The following is a 24,278-nucleotide window of genomic DNA, read 5'->3' as shown; positions in this document are numbered from 1 at the left end:
CCCCTCATGTAGCTCTTTACATAGGTGGGATATGGGGCCATTCACAGAAATTGCATGTAGGTCACACGGGCTCTGAACTCCTCTTTTTGCCCTCTGGCATGTTTGATGTGAATTTGCTGATGGCGACTTCCTTCAGACAGGAATTCCTCACCAGAAGTCATGATGTCATGATCACTTTGTTCAAGGGACATCTGAGCCCTTTTTCTTGCAGAGCAGGTTCCCTAAAGAGGCGAAGGTGTTCAGCCTGGTTCTCTGTATAGGGTGTTATTCAGAATACAGTTTTCTAAAAGCACTATTTAATTTTGTTATCTTTGGATGGTTGACTTCTGTTGATACTCTGCTCTGTGGATGACTTGCATTTTTACTCCCTCATATTTTTCCCTCATCCTATTAAATGGCCATGTAATTTTTACAGGTCACTAAGATGAGGTGGCTGAGTAACATTAAAAAAAGGGGGGTAAATTTGAAGTCTGCTAGTAATTTTCCATTCTCAAGAAGGAAGCTCAGTTTTGTCTAAAACAACTCAATCCTTATTCTTATCACTAATGTATGTGGCATGATTGATATTATATTTCATTATGTAAACATTGCTTTCATGCTTCTCATTACTTCTGCTTAAGTAACCCTGAATAAATGTAGTATCTGGCACAAGATGCTATTCCTATGACATTGTTTTAAAACTAGTGGCTTTGCATTGCACAAGATGGAGCTCTCAGCGACATGGTAAAGCCGCCACTTTAAATCCTCACTTTAGGAAAGCTATTTCATCTTACAAAAGCCCTATATCCTATATGGGGTTCTGGATCCATACCCCAGGGTGTCATGACATCGATGCAGGATTAAGACCTTGGGATGAAAAGGTCTTGAAATCAACAGGAATAAGCAAGTTTTGTTTTAGGGCCTATATATGGAGAGAATTAGGGAAATGTCTTTGGTTCTGTCTGTTGCTAGTCCAAAATCATTGTAAAAATACTTTTTTTGTTTCGCTGGAGTAGGCAATAAGAGAAGCAGGAGAAGAGGAAGGAAATGAGTGTCTGTCTAATTATGCTTCTATAAATGTCCTCAAATACTTTGCTAATGTGGTGGGGGAACTTTTTCAAAACCAAAATAGGCAAATGTGAAGCTTGCTTGTCCAGTTAAAGTGGGCAATTTACACTCATCAGGCTTGGCTAGAAAGCTTCAGGAAGGCTTGGCTTTAAGTGTGGAGCCATACCACATCATTTACTGTGTCACAGTGGCCAAAATAAATGACAGCTAAAGCTGTCTACAACATAGCCTTGACTTCTAGGCTCTGAAAGCTCAAAGAAATCCTTAATTTGACTGTACTATATCTATTCTGGTGATGATATGATATTATAATCAGTTCCCACCATTGGCAATATTTAGGTCGAAGGTACAAACTGTCATTGTGTGCTAAATAAAAGAAGACAAGGGAGAGATGTAGAGTTTTGGATCCTTCGTCGTAGGCACTGCTTAATTGCTGGCTCAGTCTTAGGTTCTGGGAGGATCTCTCCAAACAACTGTTTCTGAGTCAATATGTGGCACAGTTCTGGGGATAATTTGTTCCAGGGACCACCTCCAAAAACAGTGTCACATTTTGTTTCGGTCTCTGGCCCTCTTTTATTTACCAGCACAGACATAGGCATTGGGTTTGTGTTGGCCTGCAGTCTTCTGAAGCTTTTCTAGTAAAGTCTACAAAATCTTTCATAGTGATTCTGTTTCACAGTGACTTCACCTCATCAAATGTCAGCTTCAAAACCCAGCCTGTCCAAATCCCCATCTGCACTACGGTTTATTTCCTCCAGCCAACACATCCAAAGTTCCAACTGTCCGTGATCTGCTGTTTTATACAAATGAACATCATTGTGGTTTGTTTTTTTTTAATTATTACCTAGGTATTGATTTTTGTTTTGTTTGAAAATTAGATCATCAGTCAATCCATTACATGTTAATAATTTCCATTAGAAACATAAAATACAATAACTTAAGTCTTCAATATAGACTTAGCAATTTGGTAGTATCCAATTGTGGTTTTAATCAAGGAAATTTGATTTAGAGGGAGAACATACATCTCAGAGACTAAGAGGTGGTGGTTTTTTTGGGTTGGTTTTTTTTTTTGGTTTTGTTGTTCGGTTTTTGGGTTTTTTTTAAGAAAGTTGAAAAACATGTGCTTTGTGAAGGCCTGGCAGGTAGCCGAGTAAGCTCTTGCAATCCATGAGCTTATAATTAAAGGAATGAAAGCTATGCTTTGGCATAAGAAAACTATATATTGATGTGGGAAACATAAATATTGATGTCTTGGGCCTGGTAATGAAGAGAATGGTTTCCATAGTTCATTAGGGAAGGGAAAAATGTGCGTGGTAGCAATACCTGCCCTCAACAATTTCCTGTTAATGTACTCATTCATGGCACTGGCACATACAGTGGAAAGTATTCACAGGTATTACCACCCTTGTGATGTTTTAGGAAAACGCCTCTCTTCAGAATTTTAGGATTTCTGTGTTTGAAATTAGGCATATTTTCCTTCAGAGGGGAAGGGATGTTCATCTACTACAGAAAGGATAAGACTTCTCTGTCCATTCAAACTGTTCTTTGAACTGCATCTGTTTTTTTTTTTGCACCCTATGCCTGTAGGATCTTACCTGTCTCTTGTGTTTATGTCTAGTCTAAAGCTCAGTTGCTTTTCTGAACAGTTCATCCTTCCTTCTATTGTCTATTGAGCTTTTCAGATTTTATGTTATCTAACATGCATAGTTAATTTTCATTTTTGTATGTAGATGTAATCAGAAATTAATTTGTATCTGTGACAGCAGAAAAAAAGTTTCATACTGACATCACTATATGCCGGACATTCAATACGAAGAATTTTTTGGTGCCACAAATGCTCTTCAATAACAAGCAGGTAGAGTTATATTCAGACACACAATCCATTAAAACTCCTTTGAAGTCAATGGCAAATCTGTATAAGGGGAAGGACCAATCTATTCTTGCATGGGAAAAAGTAGCACTTTAGTCAAACTTTCTTTCTGTGTATCTTATATACTTTTTTGGTTTTGAATGTCTTAATTTCAAAAAATATGTAGGACATACTGACAAATAAACTCTTTGCTTGAAAAAGGTGTTACACAGCGAGTCATATTCTTCAGGATTTCACACTTCAGAATTTTTTTTCATATCTTTATTTTACTGAATTCATCTTCTGTGTCAAACAATTACTTACCTAGGGAGAAATATGTGGAGCGATGTGACATAGTCAAGAATATTTCTTTAAAGTATATAAGAAGTTCTCAAGAACATAACACCGGGATTAATAACTGGTAGAAATTCTTGTGTTCCACACATTTGTGTGCATGTGTGTCTATTCATAGAAGGTACCTCCAATCCCAGAATCAGTGTTTTTACAAATCGTTAACGTTACAATGTAATGTAATTCAATTCATATCACTAGATATTAATTGCTCTGAAAGTCTGAACTTTTTTTCTGCATTAGGTTCATTTTTTTTAAAAAGGGATGCTATTGTGCAGTGTTGACAGCACAACATGAAAACTCCTGCTGAGCTTGTCTATACAAATGTTTTGCTATGGCTGAGCATAACATTCTTTGTTATCCAACCAAATGAATATAAAAAGAGAATATGAATACATGTAGCAGAGAAATGAAGTGTTTTTGAAAGGCCTTTCCTCTGAATGAAAGAAGAACAAAGCAAGATTGGCTAAGAATCAGCAAGTTGGTTATATTTTTTTCTACCTTGGGTGGCTCTGAGGTTTGACTGGCTGCCAGCTAACAAATTAGGTCATTGATATGTTACTTTTGTGTATGGTGTAATTCTTGATATCTGTATGGTCTGTCCACACATGAGGGGCTAATCTTAATTTCCAACATCCTTCTTTCTCATTTGGGGAGAGAGTTTTTTACTGTCAAAACAAAATCTACTGATGCAGATTTTACCCCCCACGCCTTCGCCAAATAAGAACATATAAAAGGAAAGAGAGCTTGTCGGAAGTTATTTAGTCTCAAACCACCTCCCATCAGACAGAATAATAAATAAACCTCGCTACAGACTCTCAGTCCTCTTAGGCATGTTATGTTTCAGTTAGAGGAAAATGACATTGTCATTTTCTGTGGCAGGTAGGTAAAAACATGAAAAAAAAAGTTAACCACAACATATTACAGTATACGTATGTTTATTTCGTGAGCCTGGGTTCTCCCGGAGTTGGGAGGACTGAATGCAAAGCAGCTACAAGGTGCTACTGTTCAGATCAGGTAGTGATCTACACATATTTTGTGCAAGACAACTTAGCAGAAGCTCAGGCTTGTGCCTTCTCCCCCTGCTTTTCTGTGTTTAGCATGTATCGCCTTTGCCAAATGGTTATGCACTGATGTCGTCTGCATTCGGTCTCCCTTCTGGATCGGCTCCTTCCTTGGGTGTTGCCAGCTTCTCATGTGTTCAGCAGATTCCCCGCCCCTGCCACCAGTGCTGCCCACCCCTATGCCTCTGCGCAGCCACCTGGCAGGGAGACAGGCTGTCTCCCACTCTCATCTCCCGCTCCTCCTCTCCCACCCGGATTGACCGGCAAAAGAGGCGGAGGAGGAGAGGGAAGGGGAAGTGGTGACTGGCAGTGGTTGCTTTAGGAAGGTCAATTAAAGGTTGAGAGTGGGGAAAGAAAGGATTAAAGAGCTGGGCTGGGGTGGTGTGTAGGGAGCAGGGAGCTGAAGGAGACTTGGAGAATTGCAGGAGAGGAGCGGGGAGAGGATCCGGCCACAGGAGGAGTGGAGAGTGCAGTAGGGAGGAGGAACCACAGGAATGGGGGCTTTGGAAGTGTAGTGAAAGCAAGATAATTGATGATAATAACTGATAATTTAAGGGGGAGGAGATACTGGGGTAGGAGAGCAGAATAAGACAAGGCACTAGGATTTTCCTAGATCCTGTGAGATATAGTCCCTGTCACCCTACTCAAGTATTTCACTGTCATAATTCTTGCTTGAATGTCATGTAAGCTGTTGATATGTATGTTTTCTGTAAACTATAAGAAGTTAGGCATGTCAAATGGTGAGGGAAGGAACCTTGCAATAGAAAAACTGAAATAAGATATACAGTATAATACATGTTTTAATGTGTGGAGTGAGGCACATACAGTGTATTTCTTTATGACCTTTTTTTTTTTTTTAGTTGTCCTTTCAAAGCTTTTTGCTATTTAGGTATTGTCATTTTTTGTCTCATACCTTACCTTTTGCATGCACTCTCACAAGAACAAACGTTATGTCTATGCAGCTAAACAAAGGATGGCCAAACAGAAAGTTAAACCACTGAACCCTTTGTTGCAACTCAATATATGTATGTATGTATTTATGTATAAATGTTTATATTTCAGAGAATTAGAGGTCACTGTGATAGGATTGTTTAGAAAACTGAGTGATAAATCAGTCCAGTTTTAGTCTTCAAAACATGACTTTGTTGGATTGATATTCATAAACAAGACACACTGCGAATGATTAGTTCCTACTTGTTTGTAATCGTTATTATTACATATTCAGAGCAGTTAGTCCTTGACAATAATATCCTAAATTAACTATTGATTGTCTACACTCATTCTCTGGCTCTGTTCTGGACTATGCCAACTAACTTTTTACAAGACATATGCGGTATAGAAAGGATGACACCCAAGCAATGTGGGTGTGAGCCAGTCAGTGCCACTAAGGCCAGAGACCAGTCCTTGTCTCTTCTCTTTTTGACACCATAGACACACCGTGGGTGACCTTGAAGAACAGTGAGTTGTTCTATTCTGGCTGCACTGTGTTGGATTAGGAAACTGCCACCACTAAGAGCTCTTTCCTAGCCTCCCTATTGCATTTATTTGTCCAGACAATTTGAGATTTATTGATCTAGAGAAAAAAAATAGTATGCTGATTTAACATACTCACCAGAGGATGGGTGTTCTCACATCCTGTTCCTCTCTAAGGGTTGTTTATATGGAGGGTAAAAAAATGTATACTCACAGTAACAGCAATTTCAGCTTCTACGTATTGGGACTGGATTACAGTTTATTCTCAGAAATAGTAATAGTTTTGTCATCTGGTTTAGTTTCACTGAATCTTCCCTTTTTGGAAAATCAGGAAGAGATACTCATTAGGCTTGCTATTTTTGGTTTATTTATTGTTGTTGTTTTGTTCTATAATAACATTCTTTAATACAGTTGTAGATGTTTTCTGAAGGGTTTGCAAGTTACTCAAAATTTATTGTACTGTGTGTCTCCATGGAAGAGCATTTTTACCTTCATTAACAAAGTCACAATGCAAGCCTGTGGTGTTAGCGCCCAAGGAATGAAAGCATTTATTCTGAACTGGGTAAATACGGTTTGGCCAAAAAGTCTGTGCCTGGAGTCCATACAGAATAACAGGCATGCTGTGCCAGGTTTTTGTAAATTAATAGGAAATGTATTTTTTGCCATGACATTTGTGCAAATGGAACTGAGCAAACCATGAAGGATACTTCATCTTCCACGTACACTATCACAGAAGGGTGTGCCACTCTTCTCGCTACAGCCCTGCATTGTCTTTTCCCTCAAGGGACACAGCTGATATTAATCTCTGTACCTTGTGCTGCACTCAGACAGAGGCTTTATTAATAATGACAATGGCACATCCTTTGCAGCGTCTTCCTGCTTCACTTGGAGCCTTCTCAGATGTTATCTTCATTGTTTCGTAGTGGCTATAAATACGAAAGTATTCACAATGAATTGTTTCCAAACAATTAATTACTGAACTATGTGCTAAGTTTATATTGTCTTTGTTATGCCCAGGCTCAAAACCAAGGGCAGAATCAGTTAGATATATGCAGTTCTTCACATTTGAGGAATGAAAAATATCTGCTGTCCTATCAGCATGGAGTCATTTCCATTTGCAAAATGTGAGGTCGCATCTTAGATCAATGTGCCCCTGGATATTTTTTTCGGGTAGGAATACAAGCACTGACAAGAAAAAATAGCAGACTTGAATTTCTCATTTGGTAATTGAATTTAAATGAGAGTAATATTATTTAACATACATACCACATCTTCTCTTGTTTGTAAGTCTCAAAGGAATCTAGAAGTGGATAATATTAAACACGTGGCAAATGGAGTCACCAAAGATTAATTGATATGCTCAAGTCACATTGCTTCTCAGAAGCAGAGAATGGAAATTAGGGCTTTAGACTCTGAGACAGTAAAGTTCCAGCTCTTTGGATGTTTTTAAGTGATGTTAATGTTTTTCTTTTGTTATAAGCTTCAACAAAAATTTTAGGTATCTTAATAACAGAGATGAATGAATGCAATTAACTAAAAGATATGTTAACCTTATAAGTCTTTCTTTAATTTTCAAACTGAAGTAGAAGCAAAAACTCTCTGAAGACTTGGAAAAGATGAAGTTAAACTGATTGATTTTTAATTGCGTATCCCAGAGTTCATAAGTTTGGCTGGAACTTACCTAACTACCAAAATTGTCAGCGGTATATTCCTTTCTGTAGCTCAGACAGCAAATAGAAACCTTGTTCTGAGAAAACTGAATATGATTCTGATCTGTAAATAGTCTGTAATTGTTCATTTTTGACCAGGGAAGGTAAGAAATATGGTATACTACAGGGTAATAACAGACTTTTCAGGTGAATTTGAACAGCAAATGGATTTACTGAAAAGGATGTTTGTAAAATCATGTATGAGGGGTGATATTCCTAGTACTGTATCAAAGTGAGTTTTCACATGACACTGGGTCAATGTAAAAAAGTTTTTTTTTTTTCATTAATTGACCTGATAGAGATTGAAGCGGTGTTTCTTCTGCCATCATGGTTGTGCTACTGATCTACTTTGATTACTCTGAGAAGCATTTTAGTCACCATTAAAATGAGAATGCAAGCATATAGAGGAAAAACTTGAAGCCAAGGGCCACTGTTGAGCCAGACCAGCACAGAAAACATAGTGCTGAGGCAATGATGTTTCCCGTCACTGTGTGCAGACCTAGTAACCTTTAATTGCTAGTACTAATGGGAAATAATATTTTTTTCCTATTTTTTTTCTGCATGGCATGTTTATATAAACAAGGTTAAGGAGGAAGGAGGCTCAGGAGACAGCTGTCTCGGAGAAACTATCAGCAGGAGAGAGGAGGGGAAGGAATTCCCCACAGCCCCACCTCCTGCTCCCTCCAGACACACACTGTTTTCTGCCTCTCTTTTCTTTTGGCAAGCAGGTTGTCAGTGGTAAGGAAGCAGTAATTCCGCTGCCACCACGCATTAGCAGCAGCGTGTTTCTCGCTGTCTCCCATAGGAAGGTGAAATTAGCCTCCAGTCAAACCCTGCAATACAATATTTGGTACAGGATTTAGAGCAAAAGGGTTTTGGCAGGGTCCAGGGGAGAGTTGAAAGCACAAGTGATTTTGAGTCTGAGAGAGGTCATACACAAAAGTACCAAGTACCCTCTCAGGAAGATAGCACACAGTGGCACCCAGAGCCCAGCTAAATGCCACAGAAAACCCAGAAAACATCCTTCCTTTCACCCCAAAACCTTTGGGATCATGAACCAGGACATACTAAAGAAGCTACCAACCCCAAATTACTGAGGGATGAAGTCAGGCAACTGCAGTCAGAGTAGACACATGAGGAAATGGTGTCGTGCAGCACAGGAGATATACCCTAACCATGAATGTCTGCATCAAACCCTTGTCTTGAAAACATTAGCATCATCAGCACTACTTTTAATTCCCTGAGAAGTATTATTGACTCCACAGCCTTGGCCAGAGTTTATTTAAGATCCTCTCCACATGAGAAGCAGAAATCCAATTTCCTGTTCTAAGAATAAGGAGCAGTGGTTCAAATGCATTAAGCTCTTGCCTAGTTTGTATCTTGCCAAAAACTTAAGATTAATTATTATTTTGTCCTCGTTAAGTGCAGAATATGTGCTTGGTGCTCTGTAAGACTTACGGAAGGACAGCACCTCCAGCTAATTGCTTTCAGTTTCAATACCTGATCCTTCACAGCCATGCTTTCCTATCCCATTGAAACTTTATTTGAATGAATAGGAGCTATTTCAAAGACAAACAATTTACATTGAAAGATTCTGGCACATATGATGGTTTAAAATACAACTGTTTCAAGAGGAGACAGAAAGGAGGACTGACATAGATATACATGCAGAGGCCAGTAAACAAGAACGTAGGAAAGTAAAATTCCTTAGCTTAATATTCATTGTGTTCATAGAGTCAGTTCCCAGTTATAATCATTATACTTTGATTGTTATTTCTGGTTTGTGGGAAGAAAGATAAATAGTAAATAATTTTTTTTAACAATAGAGTTTGGAAAGAAAATAAGACATCTGTGGTCTCATTGAGGTCTGAGTAAAGCCAGTAGTGCATTTCCCATTAACTTAAATTTAATAGGATCTTAATTTAACTTAATTTGATTTAATTCTCAGTTTTCTGTAATGCATTTTATAATGTACTTTAAAGAGGCTCCAAATTTGAGATGATAAAATATTTCCGAATAAGATGCAGAAAATATTCAAACAATACTTATCCCTGGAGGTATATTGTAACAGTTGATACAGATGTCAGAGCAACAGATCTCAAAGCTTGTTGATATTTGGAATGGCTTATTGGTGTGGCTGATATGGCTATACTCACAAAGGGCCGCTGGAGCTGCAGCTAAACAGCTCTTTCGCTGGCAAAGCTTAAACTCATTTTCCAGACAGAGGAAGTCATACTAGCAAAAGACTGTCTTGGCATTATAATTCAATAACCATTAAGCATTTCTGTTATTTGTTTTGTGTGACTCATTCTGTTAAGTCCCCGTTTCACCTCCCACGCTGCAGCATCTGTAACACAGGTATTGCTACTTTGGGCAGTGGAGAGCAGGTCCCCCCATTGGCTGTGCTGGGCAGAGGGGGCGCCCAAAACAGGGAAGCGTGACCTGGGAGTGGAGTGTTTGTGCTTTCTAGAAAGGTCAGAGACTCACAGAAATCCCTCTGGGGATATGCTGTCTCTAACTGCAGCCCCTTACCATGTTCCTGCTTTCATTTTATTTCTTAATCATTGAGTGAGGAAAAAGTTGAGATGTCTTTATTTCTGTGGGTCTAACCAGGTTTTACAGAGATTTAACTAGGGAACTAATAGCTACTGAAAGTTCACTCCAGTGAAGCAAAAAGTGCAAAAAAATTTGAATAGCAATAGTCTGAGGACATGAGAGACAAGAACCTGAATGCAAGAAATAACATGGACCAACAACAAAGTCCAATGGAACTTTGCAGTAGGCTGCAAGATGACAAGTGTAGCTGCTGTGCTGCAACATTTTATGTGACTGGAATAAAGCATTCAGAAGGCTACGCGGAATATGTCTGTATCACTGCTTATGCTTGACGCAGTTACTTCTGGGTTATGATGTCATACAAATAGCAAGGAGGCGAGATCCATATGTCTGTCATTCTATATTCTTATATATATACATTCTGCAATGTGAGAAGAGGGAGAAATGCAAGCCCACTAGAACCTGGCCTATTAGAGGGTATAAATTAATAAAAGAAAGTGCCTGAAAAACCTGTTCTTATGCTGTTATAAGGTGGTGATGGTGGTGAAACTCCTTTGCCTGCTCCTTGTAAAGGAATGCTTTGTTTTTCAATATCATCAATTGAGGGCATGTCTCTAAAGCACTTTTTGGATCCACTTATTTTTCAGGGGACTGCAACATATGTTTTTCCTCTTCCACTTTTTAATATTTTGGTCTCTGGTGAATCCACATACAAAAGCTTCCTTCCTTTAGTCAGAGTCCACAAATGAAAGGCTTTTCTTTCTCTGATTGCAGATTAGCCTGCCAAGAAACAAACTCTAACTGGAGAACATCACTCTAATTTATTTATGGGATACAGATGACAAGGAAGTCTGTCCTCTTCTCAGGCTTTTTGGAAAGCTTTGGGCTGACCCAGCCCAGCAGAGTTCATATGGCAAAGGCAAACTGTGCCAGGAACCAAAGCCAATAGTCATTGCAAACCTCTGAACCAAAACATTCCTTTAGTGCTTGAATTTCCCTATAATTTGTGTAGATTCCCTTTTTGTCAATGAAGCTTGCAGTGGATAACTAGCTTAGTGCAATCAGACTAAACAACCGTGCTATTCATTCAGCAATTAGATGATAGCAGTAATGCATGCTTTATGGTTTCCTTTCTTCATTCTTTCCTTTCTTTTAAAGTCCTTAGAGACAAACTCTGGGATGTTTGGCAAAGAGGAGACTCTTGCTGAAAAATATCCTGTCTTTTTTTGTTTTAGGGTTGCTAATAAGTTCTATTCTCAGAGGCAAAACATTAGATCTACATAGGAAGAAAAGATCAGCTAAAGAAAAAGCAACTCTGCAATCATTTTTATATATATATGTGAGCATTTGCTTTGATCTATTTAAATGACGGAGGAAGACTTTTTTTCTTGAAATCATCAGCAGCATACAGCTTAATTTAGAATAAAATAAGAAAATTCTGAATGCAAATAATTTTAGCAGAAATAGGGTGAGGTATGTTTGCTCTATAAATGTCTTGAGAGGGGTGTAGGGCTAAAAGTAAGAATTTTGCTGTTGTTGCAGAAGATAAATCTTTGTGAAAGGGCAGGCTTCAGTGCTTCAGCTTTCAGTTAGGAGTTTCAGCTTTGGCCAAAATCAGCTGTGATGTTTACCCTTTCCTTACTGTTGCACATAAATTCTCTGTGTTTGGAAAAAAGGACCTATATGTATGGATACCTCAATGACATTGCTAATGATCCTATTAACTAAGGGGCAAACTTTAGCTCTGTATGTATAAAAAAAAAAAAAAAAAAAAAAAAAAAGAAAAGACATTTAACCAAGTCAACAAAAAAAAGATACAGCTTAGCAAATATTCTCTTCACATAGCTGGAAAGTAAACTGTTGCTTATCTTTGCATTTTCTTATTCTGGCAATTCTTCCTCCTTTGTTTTATACCAGTTCTGTCACTCAGCCACTGTGTGACCTCAGACAGATCAATTAAATTCCCTGTACTACAGTTTCTTTATTTAAGCTAATCCAAACGCCATTAAACTCAATGTGGGCTCTGAGACATAAGTTCTGGCAGATTTAGCTGTGGCAGTTTAAAGCATTACAGCACCCAGACGCCTTTGCTATCTCTTTTCAAAGGTTTAATTCCCCAATAGTAGGCAAGGAAGGATAGGATACGAGCTATGTGTCAGTCACCGTGGTTTGCAGTACAGAATATTAGATTAAACTGCAATGAAGGTAGGTGGTCATTAATAAACTGGACTGTAAAATGTGGTAGTTGAGGCACAGTTACATATTCTGACCAGTCGTTCTGTAATATTGGAGATGACCTAAGACAAATGTCCAAGCTGAAAATATAGGGCAGTAACTCCTCTAACTATGAACATGAAAGATCACCTGCCAGAGCTCTGAAAATCTTACCTATGTACCTTAAAAGTGTTAGAAAACACTGATTTCTGTAAACTGCTTGAAGATACTGATAAAAGGCAGTGAATAGCAATAAAGTATCATTGTACATCTCAAGGGAAGAATGGCTACATTTAATTTTTAAATGCTAAAAGGAAGAAGAAAAAAAGGAAAAAGGAGTTTCCAGCTGACCACAAATACATTGTATTTCCGTTCAGACCACTTCATTTAGTTTCTAAATATGCTGTTTTGAAATACCTTTCAGCGTAGGGATTGCTGTTTTTCTCACAAAGGCAATCAGCCATGACAGGATGAATGTTTGTGATCACTTGAAACAGAAACAGGGAAAGATAGAGTGATGACAAGCCAACAAGACAGCGTAGCATTCCAGGATGGTTTGTACTAACCACTGAGTTGAAATAACATCTTAACTTTGGGACACTCCTCGGAAGCTGGTCTAGTGCCTCTCTAATGTCCACTTGAGTTCAGTGAGCTCTTGTTCAAGGCCCAAGGTCACTCCACCTTTCTTAGATATATAGCTGAAGTGCTCATGATTAGAGTCTTGTTGCCCTGGGTTTCCTCGTTTGCCAGTGGTCAAGGATTGGTCTTCAGAATGGGCTATGTTGCCCCAGTGAGTGCCCGAAGAAGGAGAAAAAAGTATGGTGAACCGGCCTGTGGTCTGCCTTTGCTCTACTGACATCTTAGAGCAGCCTTATTGTTAAGATAGACAAATTTAAGCACTCTCTTGCCAAGGCAGAAGAGTTCAGAGTTTTTGTTTCCAAGTCCAAAGCTGCAAATCATTATGCAAATGTTTTATATTCATTTTTCTTTAGTTGGACTATTTTAACCAAATGTTGTTTGATATTGGTAAGTATAGCAGAGGGCAATAGGAATGGTACCAAATCATGGTCTTTTCCAGAGAAGGCTAACAGCATAGGTTCAAAAGAATATAAGTCCATTTATTTAGACCTCAGCAAAAAAAGAAAGATCACATTAACAACAAAAATTTAACCCACCCACCACTAAAAATCAATAAATACTAGTGACATCTGCATGTTAATGATTAAAGCCTGCCTTTCACTAGTGAATGAAAAGTAAAAAATCCAGAAAACCATTACCAGTGATTCAGTCATACGCCCTACTTAACCTCAGAGAAATCAGCAGTTCCAGAACAGAAACAAGTAGACAAATTCTCCCATACAATGTCTATATTTGCTCAGTTAGTATAGCCTTTGAAACATAGGAAAATGCAAATGGAACAGCTCTTTCAGCGGGTTAAGGCTAAGGAAAAAAAAAAAAGATTTGTATTCAAGGATAAATGTTTACAACATTATCTTGTGGGAGAAATAAAAATTAAATGTAAAATGATCTCTGCACATAAAGAACAGTGACATGAAAAATATACTATTTATTTTACAATTCTTACTGGAAAGATTATGACATTGGTTGAGTTCCGGCTATAGTAAAGCGTACTTGGAAATAAATGTGTGGTTTTACAGGATATGGGCTATCATGCTGCCTTTTAGCTTGGTGTTTTTCACTTCTGGGACATGAACAGTTACCAGCAATGTGTCAGGAGTAAATTTACTTTATTTCTGCTGCTTACTATCATTTGTAGTGTGTCATTATTTGAAGTTTGGTGTAAGTCTCAATTGAAACATTAAACTTTTTATGAACTGGAAATCTTGGAAATCCTTCAGAAGAAGGCTTTTATTTATGATATTGTAGTCAGTGTTTCCATTATGTCCCCCTGTTTTCAGGGATTTATAACTTAGTTGTAAAAAAATTATTCTGGACTGAAATTTGGCATATGAGATTGAACCCGAAGAATGATGTTTTAACCAAGTTTGAAAATAATCCTGATCACATGTAAACTGCAGGATCTAGAAATGACTAGACATATTCTTGAGAGATTGTTTTGCTTTATTATTATGTTGCATTGTATTATACCATTTTCTACAATTAATTCTGTATTAATAATGTTATATTTCAAATACCTTTTTCATCCCACAGTCCTGTCTCTTGGATGAAGAATAGAGTGATAACTGTTGTGTTTATTACTGAAATGTAGTAAGGCTGAGTGTTTCTGTAGCCCCAATGGAACATGATGGTTACTTCTCCTGAGTAGCGTAGATCACTAGCTTGGTACACAGAGGAAATGCAAGCAGACAGAATGCAACTAGACATTGGCAAAAGCCAACCAAAAAAGTAAAAAATCCCCAAACTTCCAAAAGAGAAAGAATTACAAAGCTCTAGATGATACTAAGTATCTTAGACACAGCATAACTAAGGCATTCTAGTTTCTGCAGAGAAAGATGGGATAGAGTGATACTGTAGATTTTTCAGTTTTTTCAAGATCTCCGGTTCTGTTCCAAGCTCAGAAAATGAAAATTTTAACTGTCAGATTCCTATTGCTTTCCCACTGGAACATCACCACAATAATGGTCAAGAAGGAAGACTATAATTGTAAATTCACTGATTTCTGGGTTATCTTTGGAGGCTTCATACTGAAGTAATTACCAAGATCTACTTCTTTTAGCCTGTCTGTTCAAAGGAGAGAACAGAGTGAAAAAAAAATGTTGCAGTTTGCAAGCACTTTCACCTACCAACATTTTTTAGTAAGAATTTCTTCTCAGATTTCTCCCAGTTTTATTAAGATTTCAATACAAATTTTGTCTCTCAGACGAAAATAAGAGAATCTCACTGGAACTATATGATTCCCATTTTTGCTCAGAGGATTTACACGATACCAGCAAGATTATCTCACAGACCTCAAACACAGGAAAGCAATCCTGGGAAGCTATAGACAGCTACAATGCCATTAGGGAGGTGGAAGGACTGTCCTTGTTCATCACCTCTCTTATTTTGGCTGAGAAGAAAGCAGATGTGGTGCAGAATGTACTAGCAGGTTTGAATGAGGTAATTAATGACAGATGTAACATGCCGCTTTTTTGGAGTTGCCATACATGAGATGATAAAGAATGTCATGAGAACATCACAGTGTTAAAAGCTCTTTAATGATGAATAAGTTCAGTCTTCATTGTTAATCTAACAAAGCCTAATACTGTGTCTACAGGGAAAAAATGATGATGATCCGAGGGCTGGAGCAGCTCTCCTGTGAGGAGAGGCTGAGACAGTTGGGGCTGTTCAGCCTGGAGAAGAGAAGGCTCTGGGGAGATCTTATTGCGGCCTTCCAGTACCTAAAGGGGCCCTACAAGAGAGCTGGGGAAGGACTTTTTACTAGGGCATGTAGTGATAGGATGAGGGGGAATGGCTATAAACTGGAAGAGGGCAGGTTTAGATTAAACATTAGGAAGAAGTTTTTCACTTTGAGGGTGGTAAGGCACTGGAACAGGTTGCCCAGAGAGGTTGTTGAGGCCCCATCCCTGGAGGTGTTCAAGGCCAGGCTGGACGTGGCCTTGGGCAACCTGGTCTAGTGGAAGGTATCCCTGTCTATGGCAGGGGGATTGGAACTCTATGATCCTCAAGGTCCTTTCCAACCTAAACCATTCTATGATTCTATGAAAAAAAAAAGATACACAGAACCTCCAAACCAAAACCATCAGCAATCTTTTCTAGGACTGGGAATTGACGTACTGTGTAAATACAGAACAACTGGAAAGATGTGATTCCCATTTTTTGAAATAAAAAAACGAGAGGAGAAAAGAAGAGGAGGGTTCCTGAAGTGGTGCCGTAACAATATACTGAGATCCTGGAGGGTGCTACAGGACACCTTACTGTGAGGATGACCAAGTACTGGCAGAGGTTGCCCAGAGAGGCTGTGGAGTCTTTGTCATTGGAGGTATTCAAAAGTGATCTGGACATGGTTCTGGGCAACTGGCTGTAGGTGACTCTGCTTGAGCAGGGGAGTTGGACCAGATGGGCTCCAGAGGTCCCTTCCAACCTCAACTATTCTGTGATTTTGTGATTCTGTGATTCAGTGTTAGACTGGTGTACTCCATTTTATGTTGTGCTTCAGTGTCTGAGTGTTATATTTGTACATCAGATGTAATGGAAAGTTTTCAATATTTGGTTGGTGGTTTTGTGTTTTTTTTTTTCTTTTTTTTTCTGTTGCATATGTTGATACAGTCGTTACAAATACATGGCTCATCTCCACCCCAGTGAAACAGCAGAAGGTCGTAGGTTATTCTGTGGTTTGGCTGAGCTACTTAGAACTATCATGTACAGTTTGTGAAACAGTTTGCTTTTAGTCTTGTGTAGCTGACCCCAATGACCATTGAAGTCAGGAAGGAATCCTTCCATTAACATCAGCAAGCTGTGGACAAGCTCCTCAATGTCTTGCACTGTTTAGTAGTGAGTATATTAAATGTATTGTTTGACAATATTAAGTTCAGTATTAATAGCTTGGAGTGAAATGTTTGAATGCATAACTAGATATTGTGAAACTGTGAGAAAAGGCTGAGATAGAATTGCAGAAATTCAACAGCTAACACCGTTAAATGATACAGGCAGAGCTGACAGACTGACAAACTTGGAGGAAGAAGATTCTAAGCATTCCTGTTATCGTCTGCAAGATGTCTTCCTAAGAGAGAAGACAGGATGTGCTAATTAATCACAGCAGTACGATCCAGTACTGAAAAAGGCATATAACACATAGAATATATCAGAGGCACAAGGACTCAGATGAGACTTTGATGAGACCTCCTTCACACTATTTACAGTTTTGACCATCCATACGTTTAAAAGTGAGTTAAGCTGAAACAAGAAGGAAGAAGCAAAAACAGGACAGCTAGGGACAGGACAGCAGAATCTGTCTTCTGACAAGAAACTGAATAGGCATGATATTTGACATACTGAAATGAAGATAGAGATGAAGATTTGATTGCTGTCTCTAAATATATTAAGGACTTAACACCAGAAAGGGAAAAAGCCATGACAAGGGACAAAGTTGGCATAAAAACTAGGTGTATGTAAACCAGCCAAGAGTATGTGCAAATGAGAAGACAGTTTTTAACTGCTGGAATACTGAGGCTCCAAAACAGATTAGGGTGGTTAAACAAGCAAACAAACCAACCCTTCTTTAAATTCAGCTTCGTAAGTTTATGGGGGAGATCCTCATAGGATCTGCTGTCTGCAACAGTAGAAAAACAAACCTGATGAACTACAAGGTCCTCTTTGTCTTCAATAAATGGCCTGATTTTCAGAACTTCTTGTTTCTTGCAGCTCCCATTGTGTTATCTCTCTTGATATTCCTCATTTCCTTGTGACAGTCTTAATAGCCAAGACCTGGTGACTGGAAACATTTAGTAAGTAAGTTATAGATTTGCTTTATGATTGTTATGAAGAGTCTATTTTAAGTCTATGGCAAAGTGAACTTGCAAACAGTTATATTATCACCTTGAGATATGTGGTTAGTTTAGTGTTATGGTTGCTGGCCTGCTTATCTTGCCAGTGCAAGCCATGGAAAGCAAGAGAGCAATCAGTTGACTTATTTGTATATCATCTAAACAGCACTCATCTATTCCTTTTCTCAGCCTCCATGACTGACCTTTCAACCTCCCACCTTCCTAAAGCAAGTATCTACCCTCCCCCTGAGGTGGTCCAGTGGGCAGCCTTAATTCCCACCAAGTTTCAAATATATGCACATATATTTTAGAGGTTATTCTAGGTTTGGTGCGGCTTTCATAGTGTATATAGATTTGTATTTACATATCTGAATGAAGTCCAGTGTTGATTTATAAGTGGTAGCTGAAAGATGTTTTTCTGTAGTGTTTGATTGAGATTGAGTGATCTGGGCTGGTAGATGTCTTAAATTTATCATTAGTTTTTGTAGAAAATTGCTGAAATCTGCAGAAGATTGTGCATTTGGTTTATTATCGTATAAGCTGAGACCTCACAATAACTGCCCAGGATGAGGATGAAGATATGTAGGTTAACTGTGGTTTTAAGGAATAGTGGAAACTGAGAAGAAGAGAAGCTCAGTGGAGAGTGACTGAATCCTCTGTTTTATTTTTTTTTACATTTTCTGTTGGTGGGATTTGCAATCTGGCAAGCTACCACCAAATTAATGAAGTTCATGGGCTGGAATTTCACCCAGAGTGATAGTTATTTGTATTGACATGTATCATTTCCTCTATGCCCCCTGGCATTTTTTTCTGTACCTGTGCTTTCAGGAACACAATATATTTTTTAGCCAGGTCTGTGAGATCTGATCTACCAAAAAAACCCATCAGTATTCATCCTCTAATATTAGCTTTGATCTGCCAAACATACTTCATATCAGTGGGCAAAAAGAGGAGTGTGGGCTGAAAGTTTTCCACACTGATTTAGTATGCCATAAAAGCTTGCACAGGCCACTCCTCAGTTCCTGCATAGGCCTGCCTACACTGAAATGAAGTTCTGACAGCTTCTGCCTGGATTTAATACAAGATCGGCTAAGCAGGTGTTGATATCCTTAGCTATATTTTAAGGTTGCAATTTATAAAACCAGAGACAGCAATATGTCACTTGTGGTTTGGTGTCAAGGGCAGCTGAAGGGATACTTCGTCACTGCACAATACCTGTTGATACGTGCCTTGATTCCCTCTATTTCTAGCAAAAATTACCTGAGTTTTGTCAGTTAAAATGTACACTTAAGGTTGCCTTTGTTTTTACTACTTTATTTGATAAGCCTTTTCGTTATTAATCCAACTTGCTAGCCAAAACAGAAGCATGAAATTCGCTCTGTAAAACTGCATTTTTTTTTGTTTTGACAATCTTGCTAACTTCAATTTTAATCATCTTTCTTTTTCTCTACAGTGGATTCATTTCCAGAAGCATTTGATTTCTGTCTATCTCTCCATCATAATGTCTTTATATCACTAAGTAAAAGAGCCTGCTGACTTGTCCCCTAGGCCAAGTGACATCAAGCAGCTCACACTACCAAAACCTCCTCTAAAGTAGATTTTTCCTACGTTTAGTGGTCCAAAACCGAGGCTGTGAATGAGCTAACTCTTAATCTGTATGAACAATCAGCAGTTCAGTACTTGAGTCATTCCCTGGCCCTTTTTCATTTAACAGTACAGTTATAGCCTTAGGCAACGTCTATACTAGTAAATAATATGAACCAAGGCCCATCCTCTGGACCTGGGCATGTGGCACAGCACAATTTACACCCATGTAGCTAGCAGTCTTTTACCTCTGTGAATGTTGCCTTCATCTATAACAACAACTGTGAGCAATCTGCAGCTTGTGCTATCCCTAAACTATGCCTGGGAACCGTCTGGAAGACTGGTATTTAGACCAAAACTGTGCCAGGGAATGTAATTAATACTGATTAAGTAGCTTGGTTGTGAGATGGTGCTTGAGCCCATGTCCTGGCCCTTTTGAATTTTACTGTCACATGCAGTAGCCATTGGCCTGGCTCCAGGTCCTGGAGAAAACACTGCTGAGCACCTATAGCCGTTTCTATCCCATCCTCCAGAGTTTGGTCCTTTTGCCATGTCTCTGTGCCACTCTCTTTCCCACTTTTGTCACCTGGTCCAAGATTGCTTTTGCTCCAGGACTGTCTTTATTACTTCATCTCTATCACCCATCTCTCTTACTGGTCTCCATGTTCAGGATAAGTTTTCCAGCTCTCCCTCTAACTCCTCTCCAGTGAGCTTCCTTTTCTGCTCTTATCCCATTCTGCTTCCCTTTTCTTAGTTTTGGTTTTTTTTTTTTTTTCCTCACTTTTTCCCCCAGTTTTGCCACATGTTTCCATCTCCTTTACTTCTGATTGCCTTGATATTCCTTTTGCCTGGCTTCCAGTCCCCATATCAGATCCCAGACCCTTTCATTCAGTTTTCCACACCTTCATATCCACTCCCAGACTCCTTGGCACATCTTCTCTCCTCGCCCTGTGGCCAGGCCAGTGTGCAGCTGGGTGTCCATGGACAGTCCCAGGCTGCTCCTACTCCCCATGACCAAGTCACCAATGCCTGAGATCTCCCAATGTCACTGCCCCTGTCCACATCTAGGAAGGATGGAAGAAACAAATAGTCACCGGGAAGGCTCAACTCTTCCACTGTAATTTTAGTTTGCTTCAATGCTCCCTTGGGAAAGCACACGCACATTTGGGTCAGCAAAAAGTGGAATGAGTGTCATACCTGGTGAGGACCCCACTTTCACAGAACTTTAATGTCTGAATTCAGGCTCTACTTGATGTAGTCTAAGTGCTGCCTAAGTCTGCTTCTCTCATGTTTCCTGGCTAGTTTTAGTCCCAGACAGTCACCTGAAAAACAGAAAAAAATTTAAGCAAAGGCACGTCAGCAGAGATTAGAGCCAAAGACTCTGAGCCTACAAGTCTCAGCTGAATACATTAGAAAGGGGGACTTTTGAAAGGTTTAAAGTTTGGACATTTCAATGCAGACATATGTCACTGGCAGAAAGGGAGCTTCCCTCTTTCCACTTTCCTGTCACCCCAAACTTCAAACTTCTGCTTTATGCTTATAAACACTTGAACTTCTCCAGGAAAAGGTCGCCAGTATTTTTTCAACATAGCTAAACAACAGATTTTCTTTAACCTCATTCTCAGAAACAGCTGTACCATTTTGGATGAAACTTCCTGAAATATTTCTGCCTGAGGCAGACACCTGGCATGGAAAATTTCAGCCCAAACATTTAAGGTTTGGCAAAGTGATATGCAGTTGAAAACAGGCTTTATAATGGGAAGTGTTGGGCAACTTTAATAACAAGCAAAATTACCAGCCTCACCCCAGCACCAATCCTAACTGATGTGCCAAACTCTACGATAAAATACTTAGTTTAAATGAATGATGTCCTTACATATCAAAAGGCCAAAAATAACTTGGAACATAGTCTTCTTCCAGATATAACAAGCATTTCCGACGTATGGCTTAGTGATGTAAAGAGGACAAAGTAGATTAATAACAAAGCATAAGATGTAATCTCCAGTTTGTGTCTGTTAGAGAGAAGAGGAGTGAAGTGTGTGAAGTGTACTGGCAAAGTATATAATACCTTTGTTGCTTAGATCTTATGTGTTTGAGTCATCCAAAAGTCAGATGGTTTATTTTCTCCAAACACACCCCAAACTGTTCGCCGGAAAACCACTTAGACATTTAGATGGCAAATGTAAGTTCTGAACACAATAACATAATTTATTAATCTTTCAGCAAGTCACCCAAAATGTTTAACAACTGCTTTTTCATTCAATTTCCCCTTCCAGTACAAGAAGAACTTAATTTCCTATTCCATTTGTTCTCCTCTCTCTAAAATATAGCCCTGTCATGGCAGTCATGTTGTTCTTTAAGCAAAATAAATCAATAAATATGGAGACATAATAAAATTTGTTCTCCTTCTTCTGCACACAAATACATTGGAATAGCTCTGTAGTTTTCTCTTGATATCTTCAAAAAATACATTTTAATTGTGTTGTTTTGGTTTTTTTTCCTACAAATAAATAACATGTATTTATCTGGAGAAGGAAGTGAAGCAATAAATATAAAAAAGAAAAAGGAAGGTGATGTTAATGTAGCAGTGATGTTTCTTAGCCATTTTGCATTTTGATAATTTTTTTTGGCCACGTTCAGAATGTCTGAATTCTGTCTAGCATACGACTTTGGTGGTTTTCAGATACCTAAATGTCATAGAATATCTCCTATTGCCTTCTCACAAGCAGTATGTAAGCATTAGAGACTTTAAAAATCTAATAGCACGTCAGTTCTGGAGAAAGAAAAGCAGTCCCTAAGTGTGGTCTTCACCTGGGAGAGAAAAGTGAGTGCCCAGGTGATTAATTCACACTTCATTTATGCTTCACCTAAGTCACAGAAGAGGTTTCATCTGTTAGGTGCACTTAAACCTCCTTTATCCAGACAGCCTTGAGTTCAATTCAGATAACAGGTGATGATGTTGAGAATGCTGTGAAGCAAGAAATGGCTTGATCTGTATCCTATAAAGAAGAAAGGAGAATTTGGTCCTTGGGTTAGTACTGCCCTGAGTCCTGCCTTATCCTACTGGATCAAATGCACAAACTGCATGGGAAACGGTCCTGATCCCCCTCTTTCTCTGGGAGTACTCTTACCACTAACCTAAGGGAGGAAAGGAGAAAACTGAGGCTGCCTCTGCCTTTCATTGAAACTGTGCATTATAGTAATGTAGCTTGGTACGGGGGGGAAAATGGTGATTTAAATTGTCTTGGGGCCAAAGCTCTGTTTCTGAAACAAGGGTTCCAAAACCTAATTTTAGTTCAATGCTCACTTCATATCATGCCCACCTCACTGTAGCAGTTGGCATGAAATGAGCTGCCTCTCGGATGCGATGCCTCTGAATCTCTCCTAGTCTCTTTCTATCACTAGAAAGAACATTATCTAGATCTTGCTGTATGAACAACCCCTTTAGGTAAAGTATACGGACACCGTTTATATCATCTAGATCTAGCTATAATTAGTAGTAAAGGGTGCTGACTCAGACAGGTAACATCTCTAAGTTGTGGGATTTTCCTCTGCTAATAACAGCTTTAGTGCTTGGTGACCGATAGGACTATTTTAAAGTGCATGTATCCTTTAAACAAGTTCCTTGTAGGAAAAAAAAAAAAAAATTACAATAACTCTTCTTCTCCTTGTCAGCATACAGCAACTGTATTAAGATGCTACATGAAGAAAAAAAAACCAAACATACAGGATTAACAATAATACAGAAATTGTGTCTGTGTCAGAACAAGGACCTTATTAAACAAAGGTACGTGTAATTAAAAGCATGCTAGTGCTTCTGATCTTTTTGATACACCATTACTGGCAAACAGGTTTTAAAAAGTACTAGAAGCATTACACAGTGATCAAGATGGAGCCAGAGGAGCACGGTGAGCAGAGAGACTCCACTTTCTGAGGGCGCTGTCTGATAGGAGGGAACACCTGGCTGAGAGCCGTGCCACTGCAGAGACAGAGGAGAAACCCTTGGAGTTCGCAAATAGATGTGCCCTGACATTGCGTGGCGAGAGTGAGGGGGGAAGGATCTTTCTCCTTTTCTGAGGACTGAGCAAGCCTTTGAAGCACACATTGTGGATCACGTATAGCCACGTGCATAGTACCATAAGGTAGTAGCCCAGGAACTTGTTTTAGGACTTGCTGTTGGGATAGTTGTTAGGCAGCAGGAGAGGCATCTTCCCTACTGCTAGGATGCATAGGCAGTACCGCTCAACATCCTGAGGAGGCACCAGGTCAGAGACCTAGTGACTAACTGAGATGTTTGTACAGACCTTTTACAACTCTCATGGTACATGTGAAATTCAGACAGCATAGGCTGACTGCAATCCAACAGACTTGGTAAAAGTGTAAAACAGCTGTCTCTAATAGCATGACTACAACATGCAGTTCAGCAAATGTGACTTGGGGCCTCATTACTGTGTCTCCACTTCTTACATTTATAGTTAAATGATGTTGGTTCCTGCAAGAGACGCTACGCTTTCTCTAATTAAAAGGAGGGGAAAAAAACCTCCAACACCCAAAAAAACAATCTTCTTGTTCTTTCCCAGATTGTTCCCATTTACTGCAAATAAGCCTGAGTTCCTGCCTGGAAGCACTATCTGCAAACTGCAGTCAGATGTAAAAGAAGCCTAATCAAGCTTGGGAACCAGGCCTTAATTAGACTGCTTGGAAAACAGAGCAGAAGAGCAAATGAAAATTATTAACCATCACTCATGATTCCTGTTTCTAATTTTAAAGAGGAAATCATGCATTAATCAAACCCTAGCCCTAAGCTCAGAGACACGTTTTAGAAATATCCTGAAACAACAAGAGGAAATCTTTTCAGTGTTTAGAGAAAACAACTCACGATCAGCTAGTATGTGTAGCGCAATATATTTTGACATGAAATAAGCTATGTTTCAGTATGCTTAGCTTTTGCTGGGTCCAAGAAAAA

The sequence above is a fragment of the Charadrius vociferus genome, unplaced genomic scaffold (genome assembly GCF_000708025.1).
Source record: "Charadrius vociferus isolate BGI_N301 unplaced genomic scaffold, ASM70802v2 scaffold100, whole genome shotgun sequence".
Lineage (NCBI taxonomy): Eukaryota > Metazoa > Chordata > Aves > Charadriiformes > Charadriidae > Charadrius > Charadrius vociferus.
The sequence above is the reverse complement of the archived record's forward strand: the minus strand, read 5'-3'. Positions refer to the sequence as shown.